Here is a 15,460-nt window from a genome sequence, read left to right on the forward strand (position 1 = left end):
CTTCATCGCCTATTTCTGACTACACTACCTTCGCCCTACTAGTTTACACTACGCTTTCAGTTCAACCACACGCGCTAGTGGCGATAGTAGTCAAGGCTGGTGGTTACAGCTAGATAAATCAAAACATTACAACAACCTGTGCATTTCGTGCAGTGTTTGCATTCCTTAGAGCTGTAACCATTATCCAATGTTCACAGCGATTACGGCGAGGAAGCTGCAATTATATATCAAACAGCAACATGTCCTCATGCAACACTCGATCGTCTGTAAACCGTATTGGCACATATACCTTTCGATACGAACAATCACAGAATTATATGAAGCTTCAATCACAGTCCGTTGAACGCTGTAAAAAAGTTCCTGCTCCTAGGACTTTACCATCGCACCACTGACACTCCGTGTTCACTTGGTCAGCTAGTGCAACACGGCGCACGTTAATGTATCCCACGCAGATCCACACGCTATACTTGAGCGTGAGAAAGACTTCACACTTATTTCTGGAGAGGTTAACCTAGCCACGACTTTGACATGAGACTCCAGCGACTGCAATACTATAGCATCATGGCAACCCTATCGTTCGACGACTATCCACCGACACTGCTTTATTAAAGCCACCTCCATAAAGAATGCGCACTCTAGCGCACCCTTGCCGACTCCACCCCTCCTCCTGTCACCTGCTTTTGTACCTCACACCAATACGCGGCCATCTCCTGACCTCCGCTCCGCCGAATGAGTTGCATGGTGTTACGGTTCACTTTACGCGGCCATGTATGGAACGAATGCCGAACGCATGGGACACGGCAGTGCCGAACCTTCCCGCTCGTCAACATGAACAGACGTTTCCGTCGTGCGTGTGCGAGGGGAGTATGCCCGGAATGTGCAAATCCGTCTCACTTCCTTCGAACGCTCAACCCCACTCCGCCAAGGGGGTGGAGTCCCCGCGCGCCACGCCGCCAGGGTTGCTCCAACGTGTCCTGACAAGATCCTCTGCATTGAGGGCAGCGGAGAAGCAGAATGCCCGGATTGTGGAGGGTATAAGAACGCCAGCGAGCCGCCGCGGTTCGTCACATTTTCTCTGCCCTCGCGTGCACGTGCACGCACGCGGAATGCTTTTACATATATATTTTTTTTTCTTCTTTAGAGCGCACCGCTCACTCGTTACGATGTATTAAACTTGTTATTTGTTTTTACGTGATCACGTCTTCCCTGCCGAACTCTCCCCGATGGTGAAATTGGTTCGAGCTCCAAGCGGACGCTGTTGAAGATTCACAAAACCCCGTCCCCTTGAAAGGACACAAAAGGCAAATATTAAGTCAAGCTAAAGTGATAGATTAGTGCTCGAGAATCTCTAAGTCGTCAATATTATCGTGAACAGGACCTTAATAATGGAGAAATTGAGGTAAATGCAGGACATGGTTGGAAACTCCCGCGGGAGATTCAAGTACTTGCCCGATGACGAAAGCACTCGTCAGTCAAATTCTGTCACTGGTACTCTACCATTCGATGCAAAAAACATCCTTGCATTCTATTATTAGACGAAATAAAATGGTACTTGTCCAGTTCTATTCCATTTTTTTAGAAAAAGGAACTAATTGAAATTATCTTTGACAACGACGCGGATGGTCGAAGGTTTCATTTTCGCTCGACTTCGCGCCGCCTACGGTTTCGCGTTTCACTGTAGTTACGTTATCGCGTAGTTCTGCGCTGGGTTTGCTGGCTCGCGAAACTCGCACTAACTGCAAGCACCAGGGAAATCCACGTCCATGGGATGTCGCGGGATGGCCAAAAAAAAAAAAACATTCGGACCCTTCAGATGCAATTTTCGGGTAAACTAAGTCATTTCTTGGCACGAAACAAGCGTTGCGAAGTTTATGAAATGGTATTTAAACGGTCCACGCCGTCTTAGTATTTGCTTTTAGTGTCCTTTAAGAGGAAGCTTTAGCTCGGATCTAACTCCGACGCGGCGTATTCAAATACATGTGAAACGCAAAAGGGTTTTTCTGAGATAACCACAAGACGGATTTTAATGAAATTTGTTGCATTTGCAGTGGCGTAGCAACAGGGGGGGCCGGGGGGCCGTGGGCCCCGGGTGCAAGGGGCCAGTCGGGGGGGGGGGGTGTCATACGCCTGAAGACACCCCTCTTTCTGCCGGCTGGACTGGGCACAAATGGCAAAGAATGCTCCAGTATCCAGTAGCCCGAGCTCATGTACCCGACGCGTTTAGCCGCAGAATTGTCGGCTGCAGCTCTATCAACACCCCACGAAATAATTGCACGAATGTGCGAGCTAAAAAATTTAATTCGCAAAATGGTCGCTAAACTACTCGCCTTAGCGCAACGTTTCATGTGGGGTGCGCTCGTGCCGTGCGTTCATGCTGGGAGCAGGCGTCGCTAAACATACAGTGAGGCGTTATGAGGCGTTGAGGCTCTTGGGTCCCTCTTCCGTTGAGAACGCGCAGCGAAGACGAAGAAGGGCAGTAGAAAGAGGGCGTTCAACCAGCGCGCCCGGCGCTCGCGTTTACGGCGAAGCGTTCGTTGAGAGCGACGTTGCATAAGTGCGGCCGTCAAAAGTCGCGAATGGGATTCTCTGCATCGTCTTCAAACTCGGTGCGGCCGAAGAGTTTGGCGGCGTATGACTCGACAGGCCGTATATAGTCGCGGGCTCCGCGATGTTCAACTTGCCTTTTACTTCCCCTCTCGCGCTCGCTCCGAGAAGCCGCTGCGAAACCTGCCGTTATCTTTCACGCTTTCCTTCCTACCCTCGAAAGTTTCAGAAAACTGTTGTTGTTGTTTGACTTCATGTCACAAGTACAGTGTCTGTGTCAGCTGCACAGAATTTTACAAAAATAAAAACGTGAATTTTGTAAGGGTATTTCCCGATACTCTATCAAGTTATATGTGTCTTTGTGATTACTAGGAACTCGGTAGCGCGAAAAATATGGCAGATAGGTAATAACCATATCCTTAATAATTCCTTAATTAGTACTTTTAGAGGAAGCACTTCAATTCCAAGAATTGAGGACTCAAAGTCATATTATTACCTCAACAAAAATTTCTTAAACAAAATCGTTTTGGGTGCTACGACCTACAGTACTTTGGCACAGCGGGTGGCGCCCAGTATGGCAGTAGCGAAAGAAATATGAAATAGTGGACCAGTGGCGTTGATCCCTCAACCCTCTCCATTGCGAGTGCAGACGAACAGGTTTCGCTGGCACGGGCTTCATGGTGACGCCAAGAATCGACGCGAAGCGTGCTCTATTCGTTTCCCAATCTTTTGGTGGTACCGCAGCTCGGATAATCACGTTTGTCCGCATAGCAGCAAATAAAAAATTGGAGGACGCTTAAGCTTCGCCTTCAAGAGTGGAACGCGACAGCGTTCCCGTCGACCCGCCAAGGGGTGTAAGACAACGGGCTACGGCGCAGCGACTACGCGCCCCGCATCGGACGCGGTGAGCGTCGAGCATACGCAGCGTTAGGCGCGACAACGAAATGTGCGCCTGAGCAAGCGACGCACGCCTGAGCCTTAGAAACAGCTCGTTTCTAAGGCAACACCGCGTTCACTAGAGGCGCTTTTGTACCGCTCTGAAGCATCGAACTCGTGGCTCAGTGGAGGGCCTTGGGTTGGCACATTTATTTGTGCGACAAGTTATGTCGCGCTTTATGTACCTTCGCGACCAGAATGATGTGTTCCTTCGCACAGTCATGCAAGTGCTTTTATGTCGACACCTTCCAGGATTTGTTGTATGCTCGTGTGAAGCAATGCATGGTTCCGTTAAAGGTTACCTGCGAGAAGTCGTGCTTGCGTACAGAATGTTGCATGTGCGGTTTTCTGTGCAGTATCTCGCCAATATTACTAGGAAAAAACTGTATAAGGACCTAATTGACACTATGCTCCCTGTACCGATTTACCGTATGTCTAACCGTGGAGGCCCAGGAGACGTCCTCAAAAGGGTTAAAAGAATGCCAGTACACCCTTCGGTAAAAACCTTTTTCTTTAAACTACACACTAACACATTATCAGTTAAAACATGGATGCATAACAGGGGTATTTTTGTCCCGTGGTCCATAAACTGCTTCTTATGTAAGAAACCTGAAACGATAGAGCATGCGTTTCTAGATTGCTGGGATCCCATCTTTTTCTGGGATGTGCTACAAAGGACTTTAAAAAAAGAGTTACCTTTAGATCCACATGGAATAAGATTCTTACCGGTAGAAACGGAGGCTTTTCCGTACGACGCTATAATGCTCCTGGGCCTCCACAGTTTGTGGAAAGCTAGAACGCAGTTCAACAATGCCGATGTCAATTCGCGACCTACACGTGATCACTTCATTGAATCTGTAGTACGGTTCAGGGATGTCCATCGGGCACTCCCTGAACAACCAACATGGATTGACATGCTAGATAAACTTGCAGCATTGAAAAAATTTTGATATGTCGTGCCAGCGAAATCCTTGTTGACATATTTTTCCTTTTTCTGTATTGTTGTGTATGTCAAAGCCGGCAATAAAGAAAAAAAAACTCGTGGCTCAGTGGTAACGTCTCCGTCTCACACACCGGAGACCCTGGTTCGATTCCCACCCAGCCCATCTTGGAAGTTGCTTTTTATTTATAAAGTGCCTGCCGTGATTTATCGCTCACGGCCAACGCCGCGGACGCCGACGCCGACGACACCGGCTTTTCTGCGACACGAGCTCCTTAACGCTATCGCGTTAAAACAAGGCTTTATTGATCAGAATAAAGAGAACTCGTAATTGTCATAGCATTGGCGCCCGCACAGCAGGGAGGCAGGTGGCGTTTTCCGTTTTTGTAATATGGTGGGGAGATCAGCGTCATTGAGACACAATTTAATTTTCATTTTCGTTCAGGGCTTCCCACAGCCAGAATACTGCGGGCCATAGTACCTACGGAGATTTTTGTGAAGTTTTTGCTGGGCAAGATATGAATGTCGGCCTTCAATTTTGCAAATGCAATGTTGCCGCTAAAACTGGTAATTAAAACTTCATAAAAATATTTTTTTATTTGTGACGTGAGCCGTATTTGCCACGATGCCGCATTTGTATTGGTTGCCAAGCCTTACAGTCTGACAGAATATGTGCACATGTGCTTATCACAAGTTATCAGTGCAGCACCCTGTGTTATTTGACATAGAAAAAACAGCGTGCACTGGCCTCGAGCTGCACCACTGGAAAAGCTGGCGCCACCGTCGGCGTGACGTGCTATTAGGGATCACGTGGACATAGCGGCCGCGTCGGCTGCTTCGGGAGCGCCGAAGCGAGCCGGAAACGAGAGCTTAAGTTCCCTCGTACGCTGCAGCCCTCATTTAGTGGCGAGATTTTCCCGCTTCGAGTGTCTCCTTTACAACGATAGAAAGCACTACAATATGTAGTGGTTGCCTTTGAAGGAGTGTAACATGGTAGGCTACTGCTCGGTGCCGGACGTACGCAACGGAGCCCAGTGTCAGCCTTATTCATACGTAGCCGCAGGACAAGAAGCTGCGTAAAGCTTGGCTCGCGAAACATAAAACCGGCAAACAGTCATCGGCTACAACTGTGGTATGCAGCAAGTACAGACGCGAGGAAGATTTCTGAACATCGCAGACCCACACCGGGTCTGCGATGTTCGAAAAACGCGCACTGAGACGCTTTCCCGAGTCCGCTGCCCGACTAACGTCATGAAGGTTTGGTCTATGAACTTATGGATGCTATAGATACTGGCAAGTTTGCTGGAGTGGAAAGGGAGCGACATAAAATAAAGCATGGCATATGGTCGTGTTTGTGTTATGAAATAATGCACTGGATTACAAAAAAAGCAGCACCGGGAAATCGCACGCTGAGAACGCCGATAAACATATAGTGCGATGCAACTCGAGAAATAATATTGAAACGTCCAAGAATTTAGAAAAAATAAAGGTTGAATCGTCGCGACGGTACATCAGAGTCCCCGTAGGCGTCGAAGTCTCTACTATGAAATAATCTTTGAACAGCTCTGATAGCGCCGACGCAACAATGCTTGCTTGCATACTGTCAAATGCTCATATTCTGCGGCCTAAAGCTCATGGCACGGTGCGAAAACGCTCACGCGGAGAAAGCGAAACAGTGCGCGGACAAGCATGCAGACGCGCAGTCGGTCACTGCGAAGCTGTGCGATCTCTGCATTGAGGCTTCATTCTATTATGCTCAATTTAGTTATACAAACACTATAAGAACATATTTCACATAGTTTGCTCTCAGCGTCTGCCTACCTTTCACGCAAGAAGCCGGTTCGGGAGACTCCATCGCGGCGACCGCGCACAGTAGCGTTCACTGTACGTATTCGGTAAAGAGATAGCGTCTGTAAACCATTCGGTGCTTTCAGTTAGCCCAAGATTATAATTTAGACAGTAAAAACCTTCTCTCGCTTCGAAAGTACTTACAGAAATGTCCGGGAGAGCTCGCGCGTGGTGTTTTCAGTGAGCGCTGAAAGCAAAACCTATAAGAAGCGCGCCGCGTGATCCTTCATACTATGCCAGCGAGGCGCTTCCGATAGATGGCGACTGCCTAACTCCTCGCCGCCAATACCTGCTGCATTCGCGATCTCTGGGAAAGAAAGCGAAGGAGAGGGGGATCCAGGGGACTTGCGCGGTATCGAAGGCGGCTGTACTGGTGCTGAACAGCGGAAATTGTCGATATCCTCGCCTTCCTCGACTACAGCCGGGCGGGGTGGGGGGGGGGGGGGGGGGTGACAGAAGACCTATGGGCCCCGGGTGCCAGACAACCTAGCTACGCCACTGTGCATTTGATAGAGAAAATTAAATTCTTGTTTGTTTGTTTAAAAGGTTTTGTTTGTTTGTTTAAAAGATTTTGTTTAAAAGATTTTCAAAAATTCGAAAGTTTGAAAATAATAGAAGCACAAAGTTTACAAATCAATAGCTCTGCGTCAAGGACAGATATCTCGGTTCTGTAAACGGCATCCATTAGATCATTGAAAGCGGACAAATTTGATATGTCATTTTCTATCTTACGTGAATTTGTTTGCGTTGTGTACAAGGGTTCTACATAAGCTGTATTTCCATATTACTAAATTTATTAAGATTCATGTGCAACATATAAATTTTGTCCACTTTATATGTACTGAGAAGAGGTTTATTGGCGGCTCCTAATGCTAAAGCACAGCGACCGGGAACGGCGAGGCAGCCCGAAGCACTGTCCAAAAAGGACGCCAGCAATCAACAGCGCGAGCCGAAAACCGCGCCGCGCGTTGGCCATGCGGCTGTGCCGCGAGGCGCGTCATCTTCTTCACAATTTCCCCCCGGACAAAAGAGCCATCCTGGCGCCTTGAGAATCGGGAAGCAGAGGGTCGTGGTAGGGTTTGAGACGCGAGACGTGGACAATGTCACGTCCACGCCGGCGCAAGTCTTCAGCTGGTGACAGGGGCTCAATAAGAAAATTCACCGGGGATGTTTGCTCCAAGACTTGGTAAGGCTCTTCGAATTTCGGGACGAGTTTCGAGGAAAGCCCCGGCGTTTGGAAAGGGACCGACAACCACACAAGAACGCCTGGAGCGTAGGTGGTGTTTGGAGGCGTGTCGATGCGGTTTTCTTTCTGGCGCTGCTGTTGCTCTGCCGTAAAAGAGCGCGCTAGCTGGCGGCATTCGGCGGCTTGTCGGGCGACGTCGGACACAGGTAGACACTCGGAGGCGTCAGGACGGTATGGAAGCAGCGTGTCGATGGTATGCGTAGGCTCGCGGCCATACAGGAGGAAGAAAGGTGAAAATCCCGTAGTGGCCTGGATCGCGGTGTTGTACGCGAACGTGATGAATGGAAGGATGCGGTCCCAGTTACCATGATCAGATGCCACGTACATAGAGGGCATATCACCAAGCGTGCGGTTAAATCGCTCTGTGAGCCCGTTAGCCTGTGGATGGTATGCCATGCTTGTCCGATGAATAATATGGCATTCGGAAAGCAAACTTTCGACGACTTCCGAGAGGAAGGCGCGACCTCGATCGCTGAGAAGTTCTCGAGGTGCGCCGTGTCGAAGCACGAAGCGATGTAGGACGAAAGAGGCTACATCCCGCGCTGTAGCACTTGGCAAAGCAGCAGTTTCGGCGTAGCGTGTCAAATGGTCAACAGCAACTACGATCCACCGATTGCCGTCTGGCGTCATAGGAAGCGGGCCGTATAGGTCGATGCCGACGCGATCGAAGGGTGTGGTAGGGCACGGGAGCGGCTGCAAGGCACCAGACGAGTGTAAAGGCGGCGATTTGCGGCGTTCAAGACAGCACCGAACAAACTTGTGTACAAAATTGTACATGCCGCGCCAGTAGTAGCGGCGGCGGATTCGTTCGTACGTCTTGAAGACTCCGGCGTGGCCACACTGCGGATCGTTGTGGAAAGAGGCACATATTTGAGACCTTAAGCTGCGAGGAACCACCAGAAGCCACCGACGACCTTCAGGAGTGTAATCGCGTCAGTGCAGCAGCTGGTCACGAATGGCGAAATGAACTGCTTGGCGTCGGAGGGTTCGGGATACAGGGATGGTCGATGATCCAGAAAGATAGTCGAAAAGAGAAGCGATCCATGGGTCACGACGTTGTGCGGTGGCAAAGGAGTCCATGTCGAAAGATGACACGGAATGTGCGAAAGTTGTTTCGGAGGCCGAGTCTGGAGGTAAAGGTGAACGAGACAAGGCGTCTGCGTCGGAGTGTGTGCGTCCGCTGCGGTATACGACGCGAATATCGTACTTCTGGATGCGTAGTGCCCAACTGGCAAGGCGGCCAGTGGGATCTTTCAAGTTGGCGAGCCAACAAAGCGCGTGGTGATCTGTGACCAAGTCGAATGGGCGCCCGTACAGGTATGGTCGAAACTTGCTAAGTGCCCATACTAAAGCCAAGCACTCTTTTTCGGTCACGCTGTAATTGGCCTCAGGCTTCGTCAGCGTGCGACTCGCATATGCGACTACATATACGGGGTAGCCGGGCTTTCGTTGGGCGAGGACGGCGCCGAGATCGACGCCGCTGGCATCTGTATGTACTTCAGTTGCAGCTGACGGGTCGAAATGGCGAAGAATAGGTGGGGAGGTGAGAAGACGACGCAGCGTAGCAAAGGCGGAGTCACATGCAGGGGACTAACAGGAGAGGGCGGCGTCACCGCGTAGAAGCTGAGTCAATGGCGCCATGATCGATGCGAAATTCCGAACAAAGCGCCGGAAATATGAGTATAGGCCCACAAAGCTTCGAAGTTCTTTGATCGTCTGAGGCTTCGGAAACTCAGCGACTGCTCGAAATTTTGCAGGATCGGGTAGAACGCCGTGCTTGGACACAACGTGGCCTAAAATGGTAAGCTCTCGCGCGGCGAAGCGGCATTTCTTGAGGTTGAGTTGAAGGCCAGCGTTCGTTAGACAGGTCAAAACTTGTCTGAGGAGGAGCAGGTGAGTAGGGAAATCAGGCGAGAAAATCACGACATCGTCGAGGTAACACAAACATATAGACCACTTGAGGCCACGCAGCGTGTTGTCCATGAGTCTTTCAAAGGTGGCAGGGGCGTTACAAAGCCCGAAAGGCATCACCTCAAATTCATATAAGCCGTCAGGCGTAATGAATGCGGTTTTATGGCGATCTGCCGCAGCCATCGGGACCTGCCAGTACCCTGAACGCAAGTCAAGGGACGAGAAGAATTCTGCTCCCTGAAGACTGTCGAGGGCGTCGCCGATGCGCGGCAAAGGATAGACGTCTTTGCGCGTTACCTTATTTAACCGACGGTAGTCGACGCAAAAGCGAATAGACCCGTCCTTCTCACGAACGAGAACGACAGGAGATGCCCAGGGACTGTGCGAAGGTTGAATAACATCACAGCGCAGCATATCTTCGACTTGGGTGGTAATGAAACGACGCTCTTTGGCAGAGACGCGGTACGGTCGTTGACGTAACGGCTGATGTGAACCGGTGTCAATGTAGTGCTGCACTTCCGACGTGCGGCCCAGGTGAGGTTGTGAAACGTCGAATGAACTTCTAAATTTGTGCAGGAGATCAAGAAGGTCGGCGTGTTCGGCAGGTATGAGGGTATCGGCGATGGCATTCGAGAACACATCACTGGACGATTCCTCAAACGCGGAAATCGAAGATGGTTTGCCGGAGTCGACATCAAAAGAGTCTCCGGGGACGTCAACCAAAGACGAAGAGTCGAGGACTTCCACGAAGCCAAGGCATTCACCAACGAGCAACGTAATAGGCGCGCAGAGGGGATTTTAAAAGTATATATTGCTGCAGCCGCCAGCCATGTCAAGCGTCGCGAAGGGTAGTGGGAGAGATTTACGGCTCATGAAGACGTCGGACGGTGTGAAGAGGACCGTTGCATCAGCGACGGCATCGCAAGAGACGGGTACGAGGGCGAAGGAGCCAGGTGGAATATCTGTGTCCTCGAGGACGGTAAGTTTAGAAGGGCGGTCACAATCTTCGTCCAAGGTTGCGTCACAAGGGGAAAATTCAACTTCGGCGCGTGCGCAGTCGATCACGGCTTTATGACGGGATAAGAAGTCCCATCCGAGGATGACGTCATGCGAGCAGGTGGGAAGAACAACACATTCGACGATGTAAACAATGCCGTGAATAAGCACACGTACAGTACAGGCTGCGTGCGGAGTGACGTGCTGCGCGCTTGCGTACGAAGCGACAATCCAGAAAGCGGCGTGGTCACTTTGCGCAGCGAACGTCACAGTGGCGGCTATCACAGAAACGGCTGCGCCGGTATCCACAAGAGCGAATGCTGGAACACCTTCTACACAAATTTCGACCACGTTAGCAGGAGAGGCGCGAGGACTTAGAGAGTTCGAATGGGGCGCAGTTCTTGCCTCTTGAACTGCGACGTTCAGATTTCCTGGTCAGGTGGTGCGGGTCGCCGACGCATTGGGGAGAGCGAGCGTCGGCGAGGGAATGGCGAGCGACGCGAAGGAAATTCTGGGATGTCAGCACGAGCGTACGGTTGGGGGGAAGGTGCTGCGTATTGGCGAAATGACTGGCTGCCGTACTGGAAGGGCCGAGAGGCGTCGCCGAACGCTTGAGGGCGACGGCGGCAATATCGGGCGACGTGTCCGGGAGTGCAGCAAGAATAACAGATGGGACGATTGTCCGATTTTCAGGTGTCCTCCAAGGATTAGCTCGCGGAGCGGTCCAAGATGCAGCATGGCTTTCCGGTGGCATCGGTTGGGACTGGGTCGCGAACGACGCCGGTGGAGGCCTGCGTACTACTGCCTGTGCGTACGTAAGAGGCGCGGCCACAGGCAGGACTGGCGGCGCATAGGTGAGAGGCGTGGCGACAGGTTGCACTGCCAGCGCAGAGTTGAGATTCGCGGTTGCAGGCGGCTGATGGTGTGCGGAAGGGCCAACTTGGGAGACTTCTTCGGAAATGAGAGTGCGGAGCGTGTTTGGAAGACGGGAGGTGGGCTCCAGAGTCAAGGGGACTAAAGAAAATTGGCGGGCAACTTCCTCACGCACGAAGTCCTTGACCCGCTGAAAGAATGAGGATGGGTCGTACATGTTGTCGAGGCTCGCCAACAAGTCGTCGCTTCCCAGCGCACGCCGAGTCGAAGCGCGTTGCTTCCTTAGCTCATCGTAACTTTGGCACAGGCTGACGACTTCAGACACAGTGCGCGGATTCCTGGCTAGGAGCATCTGGAACGCGCCGTCATCGATGCCTTTCAATATATGGCGAATTCGCTCAGCTTCGGGCATTGCGGCGTTGACTCGTTTACAAAGGTCCACGACGTCTTCAATGTAGCTCGGGAACGTTTCTGCCGTCTGCTGTGCTCGGGCGCGCAAGCGTTGTTCGGCACGCAGCTTGCGAACAGCGGGTCGGCTGAACACTTCCGTAAAGGTTGTCTTGAAGACTGACCATGTGGGTACGTCACTTTCGTGGTTGTGAAACCAGAGTTGGGCAACACCAGCCAGATAAAAGATGACGTGGGTTAACTTGGCTGGATCATCCCACTTGTGCATGCTCACCCGTTCATATGACGCAAACCAGTCTTCGACGTCTTCGTCGTCTGCACCGCTGAAGATCTTGGGGTCCCGTTGTCGTGGAACGCCGATGCAGGTGACGTCGGCGCCGTTTGGGATGAGCTGTCGGTCATGGCGGACGGTAGCGTTCTCGATCGCAGCTCCAGGGTTTCAAGCGACGGGTTTTGAGTTCCAGCACCTCCACCAATTGAGAAGAGGTTTATTGGCGGCTCCTAATGCTAAGGCACAGCGACCGGGAACGGCGAGGCAGCCCGAAGCACTGTCCAAAAAGGACGCCAGCAATCAACAGCGCGAGCCGAAAACCGAGCCGCGCGTTGGCGATGCGGCTGTGCCGCGAGGCGTGTCATCTTCTTCACAGTACTATTATATGCAATTCACAGAATTGTGATATCAATTTTTCATTCCTTAGTTAGAGTTGTAAACTTCATAGTTTCGTTTTCTGAAAATTTTCGATTTTTGATAAAAAATCCAAACCTACAAAAAAATTAGAAACCAACTGTCACTAGATTTTGAGTACTTCTTTTAAATGCAACAAACCTCGCCAAATTTGGTGCAGTGGTTGCCGAGAAAAACGAATTCTCCTTTTACATGTATTTAGATAGGAGCACCCGAGTGCGGAGCCGGTGCGGCATACAGGATCATGGGTCGGATGTAACGGAGGCCATAGATGTACCAAGCTCAGATATAGTAAAACGTATGAAAATACCTCGGCTATAACAAAGTACGTGTACCGGACATAGTGAATCGTTTGCAAAGACTGACGTATATTTCGAGCAGTTAGGCCCACAATGGTTTCCCAACTCCCTCAATTTTGCCGTCTTTGATGTACGAAGCGCTCGGGTTTTCCTACATATCCGACGCTTTCTTTTCTTTTTTTTAACCCATCGAGTGTTTGTTTAACGGACTTTTTTTTCTCTTAGACGGACTGTTGTCTGTTGGATATGGTATAGTAGTTGGCTAAATGTCAAGGCTCTCCCCCAGCCCTGTATCCTCTTGGTTCGTCGCGCTGTACGCGCCGCACCTCGTTCCGTAGCCTTTCGCTTCACAATATTCGGAAGCGAGTGAATTGCGGGGCTTGACTCCCGAAGCTGCACAGAGGACAATGAGGGATGTGATAATCCGAAGCTCCGGAATAATTTCGATCACATCAAGTGTACAGTACAAGAGTGGTTTTTGCGGTCTCCCACATCTGATCGCGGACTCTACGGTCGGTAATAGGATCTGCGACCTCCCTCTTGGCAGCAGAAAACCACAGCCACTGCGGCAGGTATTAACGCGACAGCGTAAAGGAGCTCGTGTCGAAGAAAAGCCGGTGTCGTCGGTGTCATTGGCCGTGAGCGATAAATCCCACAAGGCACTTCATAAATAAAAACATCTTGCAAGATGGGCTGGTGGGAATCGAACCAGGGTCTCCGGAGTGTGAGACGGAGACGCTACCACTCAGCCACGAGTTTCTTTTTATTATTACCAGCTTGGCAAAAGAAAGTACAATGTGAATATTACATGGCCATAAAAAACAACTAGTCAATGCCGGATCAGTGTGGTGTGATAAGAACGATGTAGGCTAGTCACTTTGTCCAAAGCACTTAGCCAATCAGGAGGATCACTCTGTGCACAGAAAAATTCGCGTATATATAACACTTTCAATGAAGTATTCATGTGCTGGGGCCTGAACAATACACTCATGTCTAATATCCATACGCGTTCGCCACACACTGTGCATGCACAGAAGCATTGACAGATCGACAGGCACTCCCTCTGGTTCCGCGCATGGCAGGAAGCGTATCCCGAAAGCACTTAACAGCAATTCCTTTTTGAAGCTACGTTTTAGAATATCCCACAAAAACACTGCGTCATGGCAGTCCAAAAAGATATGCTCAATCGTCTCTGGTTTTTTGCATATAAAGCAATTCACAGACCAAGGTACAAAAATGCCTTTGCTTTGCAGCCACGGTTTCACTGGGAGTGCCCGTATGTAGTTGAAAATAGAAAGATTTAACAGAAACTCTTACCGGCATTCGTTTAACTCTCTTAAGAACATCTCGTTCTGAACCTAATATAAATACTGTACGATAAAACGGTACAGGCAAGAATACATCAACAAGATCTTTATACATCTTACTAGTAACAGCGGCCAGATATTCACTAGAAAATCTTGCTTTTAGTATTCGGAAAGACGCGACCACTTCACGCAAGAAAGCACTTAAAGGCATTGGCCCCGTATACATGGACGACACCACATAATCAAGAAATGAATCGCGCAGTCTAACTTGAATTATTGTTCTCAGAAAAGCATCCTTTTGATCACCACGAGTTTTGATCAGCCACGAGTTCGATAGTTCAAAGCGGGACAAAATCGCCTCTAGTGAATGCGGTGTTGCCTTAGAAACGTGCCGTAGAAAGTTATACTGCGGTGTATATCGGTAATTATGACCACGTAAATTACAGAAGTCGCAGTTTCACGAGTAGCGAAGTACGTTTCCGCTACATTTCTTCTGCGCTCTGCGCACACACAGAGCCATCTTGCGGCAAACACAGAAGACCCCCTCTTCACAATGTACGGCGCTGCCCTGACACATGGCGCGCCACTCACCCCATGATCGCGTCCGCCTTCATGGCGCGTCGCGGCCCGGCTGTTCGTGCCGATCGCGACGTTTGGCTCGTGTAGATCGTTTGAGTAGGCGGTGCGAACAGGGTGCAATAACGCTATCGCGTTCCACTCTTGAAGGCGAAGCTTAAGCGACCTCAAATTTTATAATGATATCTGCTAACTAATCAAAGACGGCTAAATATCAAACTATCTCGTATCCATTTATGAAGGTCATTCCGAGTTTCTAAATTGAACGCGACTCCCTGTGTCGGTGTTAACAGCCACATTTATGAACCACTGACATTTTTGCTACGACATATTAATTACATAATGTTGAAATTCCGACATGACGGCCGCTTTGTCTCAGTGAGGAAAGTTTAGGTCGCCTTCCGAAATATATGAGACTCAAATGTTTGGACTCTTGAGCACGCCATCTTAACGATTATCCTGCTTTTACAATCTATGTAGAAATAAAAAGTCTGCGATAACAAAAACGCAGCAAGGACGCGTTTCACTCTAGAGTCCCCAAATAAACTTTCTCACTGTAGTTCTACCGCCTCTGCGCCATTGCACCTTCACTGTGATTTCGTTATTCGCAGATCCATGCCTTCGGCCGTCCAGAGATAGCTTTCACGCGCAGCCTTGTCGTCTAGCGACTAAGTGCGGCGCACTTTAAATCGCAAAGTTGAGGGCAAGAACACCTTGAGTTAGATTGGTGCAAATTCGGCATTTTGCATAACTAGGCTGTCTCGTAAAAAAATAAAATTAAATGGAACGCTTTACTTCCCCTTAGATAGCCGACTGCAAGAGGTAGTTAACAAGACCTTTACAACTGCTATAACCAAACCAATTGTTCTTCCGAGCATGACAATGATTTGT

This window comes from Dermacentor variabilis, chromosome 4 (genome assembly GCF_050947875.1).
Source record: "Dermacentor variabilis isolate Ectoservices chromosome 4, ASM5094787v1, whole genome shotgun sequence".
Lineage (NCBI taxonomy): Eukaryota > Metazoa > Arthropoda > Arachnida > Ixodida > Ixodidae > Dermacentor > Dermacentor variabilis.